Source organism: Arachis ipaensis, chromosome B7, assembly GCF_059453495.1.
Source record: "Arachis ipaensis isolate K30076 ecotype BB chromosome B7, ASM5945349v1, whole genome shotgun sequence".
Lineage (NCBI taxonomy): Eukaryota > Viridiplantae > Streptophyta > Magnoliopsida > Fabales > Fabaceae > Arachis > Arachis ipaensis.
The window spans coordinates 130,773,100-130,780,901 of record NC_142442.1 but is presented as its reverse complement, the minus strand read 5'-3'; positions in this window follow the sequence as shown (position 1 = coordinate 130,780,901).

The window sequence follows — 7,802 nt, the reverse complement described above, 5'->3', positions numbered from 1 at the left end:
GGAGGTGGAAGGAGATTGGGGAAGGGTGAGAAGAGGAAGGGGAAGAGGGGTGGATGTCTTCCGGCAGCAGCAGTAATTGCCACGGCGAAGGTGAGAAGAAGAGGGTGATGGTGAAGAGTAGAAGGAAGGGGTGAGGGGAGAGACCGAAGAGATGCTGGGGAGTGGGTGGGTGGGGTGGGGTTTTGCTTTTTTTTTTTTTAAATATTATTTTTATTAATAATGAAGGGTAATATGGTAAAAAAAATAAAATTGAAGTGAAAAAGGACAATTTTATAACATTTTGTAACGTTGAGGATGATTTTAATAACAAAAAAAGGTCGGGGACGATTTTGATTTTCACCCCAGACCTTAAGGACGAAAACAGTACTTAACCCATTTGGTAATGTTATGGCCTTTGATGCAACTTACAAGAAAAACAAGTACAAGTTTCTGTTGATGGTTTTCTCAGGCGTGAACCATCACCTTCAAATAATAGTTTTTGGCAGCGCAATTATAGCAGATGACGGAGAAGGAACTTACATATGACTGTTATAGAGATTCATGGAAGCATTGAATGGTAAACAATTAAATGCTGTGATAACTGATAGTGCCAAGGCTATGAAGCTTGCAATTGAAAAGGTCTTTCCAGATGCACACCATAGGTTGTGCGGATGACATTTGTTAGGAAATGCCACAGCCAATGTCTTCAACCCCAAGTTTACCTAATAATTCAGGAAATGTATGCTTGGCGATTATGAGATTGATGAGTTTGAGGAGCGGTGGACGTCAATAGTTAATAGTTTTGGGATTAAGGACATGGAGTGGGTTGAGACCACTTATGGGATTAAAGATATGTAAGTCACAACACATATGAGAGGCAAGTTCTTTGCCGGGTTGAGAACTACATCGAGGTATGAGGCACTACATTCGCAAGTTGCTAGGTTTGTAAAATCTGGCTATAGCATTAAGGAATTCCTCCATCACTTCCGCCAGTGGATAGGTTTTGCAGAATAATGAGGCTGAGGCTGACTATTACACCTCATACGGGTTTCCGATTATGCAAACATAGGTGCAAGCATTGGAGCGATCAGGTGCAATTGTTTATACAAGAGAGGTGATCTACTTGTTTTGATCGTTATTGTTGAAAGCGTCAAGTGTGATAATAGTTGATTTGCGAGAGACTTCATGTAGTATGAACTATGATGTACGAAAATATTGTGAGTTAACATGAAATGGGTTGTATCTTATTGGCCTGGAAGTAGTGAGTTTAGGTGTTCATGTCAATGAATGGAGTTATTTGGCATTCCATGTGTTCATATCCTTCGTCTATTAATATATCTTCAAATTACAGAATTACCTGAGTCACTGATATTGAAGCGGTGGACCATGAAAGCAAAAGAGGCACATGTAAGGCTGGAGTAGCGGGGATCGTTAGTTGATATGAAAGTTATGAGAGTTAGATTGCTGCTATGAATGATGAGTTGCAGTGCTTGCCATTTGTCGCTTACGGAAATTTAGGTGATTTTAAGGATGTTATGGAGTGGGTTAGAAACAAAAAGGCTAAATTATTTGCCAAACATGAAAAGAATAGAGAGGGAAGTTCTAATAGTGCGGGTGAGAAATTCAAAACACGGACGGATGCTACTTCAAAAGAAACAGGGGACAAAAAGAAAAAGCGAAGGATTCAGTGCAGCAAATGTAACGGTATAGGACACAACCGCCGAAATTATCGCCGTGTAGATAAGCATAATCAAATGGAAAATGGAGATGGAGGAGGTCCCGAAGATGATGACGATTGGTCTAGTCAAAACAGTGAGGAGGGGATCGATCAAATGGTGAGTATTTAACATATTTCTTCTTATTAATTACATGGTTATCTAATTTTAATTTTTTAGTTCATGTAGGATTTTGATGTGACCATCAGTAATCAGAAAGACAAATATCATTAGCTGCTATTGTCTATTCTTGGATGAAAGATGGATATGAATTTCAGTTTTTTAGTTTAATTGTAGGAAGTTTTTTGGACAACAGTAAAAGTTTTATTTATCTATTCTTAATTTACTCTTTCGTTTTATATGTTTTATTTATTTGTATTATGGACTTAAGATGACTTCTACATAAAAAATATAATAGCATAACCATACTATATTAACTGAATCTGATTTTACATAGTATATGTTAAGTGAATCTGTTTTTATGGTTAACCCCCCAAATATTGTATGTGAAAATTATTTTTGTTATTACTCTTACGATACATTTGTATTTAATGGTTACTAATGCAAGACAATGATATGTTAATTTGTCATGAAAAGATATAATGATTTAACAATTTAAAATTATTTTCGCTTTTTCACATTTTAAAAGATTTTTTAAAATTATGGTATTATTACTTGAATGAAATATGACGTAGCTACGGTAGATACAAATATTAAGAATATCACAAATCACTCTTTGGTCTAGCTATCTAGGAAATACATTACAAGAATAATATATTTTAAATTAAAACTAAGCTCGTATTGTCATACTCCATCTACCTAATTATTAATATATAATGTTTCTAATAAATTACGTGCTTCATACTCTTTTGAATATTTATAATTCTTATATTGTTTTATTTGTTATTAATAAAATAATTTAAAATAATCTATAAAAACTTTTTTAGAAATTCTTAATTTTTTAAACGTTCATGGATTTAAAAATATTCTTTTTAAAAAACACTTAACAATTTAGTAATTCTTAATTATTGATTTTTAATTCTTATTTGTATTTATTTAAAAAAGTTCAATGTTAAATTTTTTTTCTACCAAATGTGACTTTTGTGTAACTTAACAGAGTAACTGCAGATATTGTTATAGATTATAGTGGTAGGAGTAAAATAAAAAAAAAAAAAGAATTGGACACCAAACTCCCATTTTTCTTTTAACTTATTAAAGGTATTAAAAAAATAAAATATTTCTATCAGTATAAATAAAATAAAAAGTATCCAATATTCAGTCTAACGTAAGAGGAATTAAAATTACCAATCATACAATGGGACTATGTCAACTCAACTATGACGAAAAAAATAAAAGAAATCAGAGTCTAAATTTATTAGATATTAAATAAAATAAAATGTTATTTTTTACATTATAAATAAAATAAAAAATACTCAACACCTTTAGAATAAACAAATTAGAGTCTTAAAAATGAATAAATAGATATTCATATATAAATTTCAGTAATTATAAAAACGGCTAGAGAACGTGACTTTTGTAGCAGTTTTTACTATAATAACTACTACAGAATGTGAGTTTTGTATATATTCAATGAATAACTGAATGTTTTTAAATTATAGTAATAGGAATGAAATAGAAAGATAGAATTGGACACCAAACTTCTATATCCCCTTTATATATTATTATAGACATATATAAAAATAATATGAAAATACTTTTAAAAATTAATATAGTTAAACTTTGTCAATTTAATATAACTTAGTAACTTTTAATTTCTTAATCCCACATAATTGAAATTTAATGAAAAAAATAAAGTGCCATATGAAAGATGTGTAACTAAAAAAATTCTAAATATTAAGGAAAACATACAAAAGGTAAATAAAAAGAGTGATTGGTCTAACAAATAGATTTCAGAATAAACAACTTAAATACCTAATAATCAAATCAAATGCATTCTATCATTTTCTAATAATAAATACTAAGACCATCTAATTGCCAACCAATGCTTTCTATCTAGCTGCAGAACATGATCATGTGATTTTATTTATTGTGGGTCCCATTCAAAGTTGCATATGTCACAAGCATTCGAATTTTGGAGTCAGGGAGCTACAATACAAAAAAGTTAAATTAATTATTGTGTTAAAAAATACGAGAAGTTCACAATGTGAAAATTTGTCAACTTACCTTAATAGTGAGATTGGATTGAAACATGTCCTCCATTGCCATTCACTCAAGTAACCAAACTCTGGAGACATATTAATATTTAGGATCATTACTATTCATAATCTAGTTAACAAGCATATCACAATAAAATTGGCTTTAAACTTTGTGTTACAATCAAGAATGCTACGAGCATTACAGATAGGCCAATTATCTATTGAAATATTTTTTTTTTGTCTAATATATTAGTGTTGGAGTATGGACCAGAGAAGATGAAATATAATAGACCAAGTTATGGCTCAAAACAAAATGAATAAAAAAATATGTTAATGATGAAGGAACTTTAAATAACATGAACAGACAAAATTTAAAATTAAATTAATAGAAGTGTTAAAAAAATATTTTCTATTGCACATAATACATTTATAATAGCATCCTATGAATTAGTAAGTAATAATAAGTAATATTTAAAAATATATAATTTACTATGCTATCAACAATTAATATACACTAGGAAGATTCAATAGCTCACCGTCCATCTTATGACAAATTTCTTGGAGATATCTCGCTTTAGGTTTGGATATGAATCAAGTTGTAGACCTTTCACTCGTCAATGAATATTACTATTAAGAGCCAATGAAAAATGTCATCAATGAGTGGAACATATATTTATGTGAACATGATTCATGGATAATTAAACTACAAAAAAAAACTAAAAATTCAAATAGAGAATGAGTGAAAATGAGATACATATTTTAACGCAGAAGACTTCGGCATCCAGATGTTTTTGTATTTTTCATTCACCTCTTGACATAGCATGTTTGGATTAAGGGCATCCATGTTAGTTTCATTGAGACCATGTATTTTTTGAGTGTCCGTTACCCAAATTTCTACCCCAAATTGTGGTGGTAGAGTCTAAATTGTTATTTTGTTGGACATCTCTTTAAAGGCATCATCGATATATTGTGCCATTGTTGTTTTGAGGGTTGCCAGCATTAAAATCTACATAGAAATGAACATGGTAATAACTAAAATATGTTTTTCACAAACCTAATAAAAGTTACCGTATTTACTTACATTAAAATGTACTTCATTGCTAAGGATAAGACACCGAAAATCTGCTTGACTCATTTCAATATTTCTATTTTTGAACAGAGTCTCCCTATTAGGGATGGCAATTGGTCCCCATGGGGGCAGGGACATGCCCCCCACCCCCCGCCCTCACCCCCACCACCTATAATCCGTCCCTATCCTCGTCCCATCCCCGCAACGGGTAACGAAGACCCCATATCTGCTGGGGATTGGGGTCTCTACGGATATCCGTGGATTTAAAAAAAAAACTAAAAAAAATTAGAAAAAACAGAAAAATTAAAAAAAAAAGAGAGATCAAAGATAATCTACAAATTATCATTACAAGCATATTCTTTATAGCCTTCGCAGACTTAAACAACAACAACTAATATTTTATCAAGTTAATCATCAAACATATTAATAAAAAAAACCAAAATATATCTAAATACTAAACTTATTCATCACACTCTAAAAACCTAAATCTTAAGCCTTTCTTTCATCACATAATGGTAGTGATAGTTGAAGGATTACCATGTGTTCATAACATGCAGTGGAAGAAAAGAAGGTAACCCTAAAGATCTATTTTGTGCTTAAATTTTATTCTATAAATAATACAAAGATCAGATCTAAATACCTTTAGACAATTTAGTAAAAATTACTTTCTCCTTCGATGGTACGAAGGTGCTATGCGTATCCACACCGAGACCAACCTTTACTGTCAACTCCTTGACCAATGAACATCTGATCTAAATTGAGAAACCTCTTGCAACTCTTTGCACACCATAAAATTCTTCTCCAAGAATTAGGCTCACATATATTTATGTGCGTAGAGGTAAAGGAATAAAACCCTTGTGTTTTATTCTCTCATCATTCTTCTTTTTTTCTCTACTCTTGGCATACATATATATATAGTATGAAATTTGTTACTGATTTCAAATTTGAATCTCAATTCAAATTCAAATCATATCTTCTTATTTTAAACTTGAATCTTTCAAATTTATGATTCATATCATAACTCAATTTGAAACAGAATCAGTTAGGATCTCATCCAAATTTAGAAATAGAATAACTTATTATTCTCAAATCTCATTTAATATTCTCAATTATCATACTATTATTATATTCTTGGTGCTAGCAAAGAATATAATAATATTCTGTTTGAATTAATATAATTATTTATTTGATCAAATCAAAATAATAATTAAATAATTCTATAGCAAAGGTTAGAACACTCGTTAGTGTGTGACCCCATAGGTTCAATACTAAGCGGATAGTAAATTAGTCATACTAAATTTACTAATCAAGGTTGGCGTCTAGCAACACTCCTCAACGACCCGATTGTATGGAGTAATATATTTTTACTAAGAACCTTAGAAGAACAAAGTATAATTCCTTCCATCTTTCCAGCTCTTGGTTAACCCTTAGAGTATGGTTTAATTGTCAAACTCTAACTTGTTATCATTATTATAATGAACTGTGAATGACTTAAGAAACTCATTTCTTCATTCATTCAATCCCCTTAGCCAAGATTTTATTCATCTCATTCATTATAATCATAGAGCTCAAACTCTTTACCGAGAGTTGATGGATTCCTTATTGACTAATCATTAATTCTACAAGTATTTAAATCATACCCAATGTCCATTCAACTAGCACCCTAGGGTATTAGGTGTCCGGAATCAAAGTATAATAAATACATTGTTAATTACTATGATAGTCACAGGTCAAAGGAAACTCTATTACTATGTTCATCTTGAGAATATCCTATTGACAAATATACGGTAATTATAACCATTAGGAATTCTCAAAGTGAGTCAGTTCAATGGTCATATCTCTATATGCACCATCTATATATATAATTTAATAAATGAGATCTATTAATCTTCATCCAATGAAGACCATTATATATATATTGATCTTTTCGGATTATTAATGTCCTTTTTAATAATCCTATGACCAAGAACAATTTAGATTAAATTATAAAAGATTTATCTCTCAATATTATTATCACTATCATAATGATAAATCTCTAAATTTAATCAAGGACCTTATTATATTAACATTTTAATATAATAACAATAAAAAATTATTTCACACATGATTGATTGGATTGTGGTCATACGTACTTCTTATTCCCAACAATAGTAGATTTTGATTTTTTTTGAATCTGCATAAAAAAAATCGAAGGTTAAACAATTTCAAACATTCAATTCCAATTTCTTTTAGCTACTGCATTATTATTAAAAAACAAACAGAGACACATATATGAGGCACAATCACAAGATACTTCTATGGAATTAAAAAAAATTACAAAAATCACAAGATAATTAATGAAAAATGCGTCAAGGTAAATGAAATCTAAGGCTGACTTACTAGAAGGAAGAATGACCATCGGTGAAAAACGATCTTGTTAGGCACTGCGATGGAGACTAGACTGCCTCTATCGAAGACAAAGACGAAGACGGCAACAAGGAATAATGCCTTTGCTGTAGATGAAGATGGCGACGGTGACGACGAAGAATGCCTCTTCCGAACACGAAGACGACGACTGTGAAGAACGTTTCTGCCTCTGCCGAAGATGATGACAACGCTTCAAGCTCCTCGCGGTGACCTTGAAAGTGAGAGGTGGAATCCGCGAGAGGGGACGAGGCTCACAACGACGGAGACGGCGGTGAAAGTGGAAGAGGGTGGCGAAGAGAAGGAGAGAAACCGAGAGGGACCGAGAAGGAGAGGCCGAGAGGGAGAGAAACTGATTTATGAGAGAATGAGTTAGTAGTGACGGCTGAAAGAATAGAAGGGTAAGGCTTACGGTTTCTCATAAATAATACAGGGGTATTTTTGTTATTTCCTATATGTGGGTATTATACGGGTCCCCAT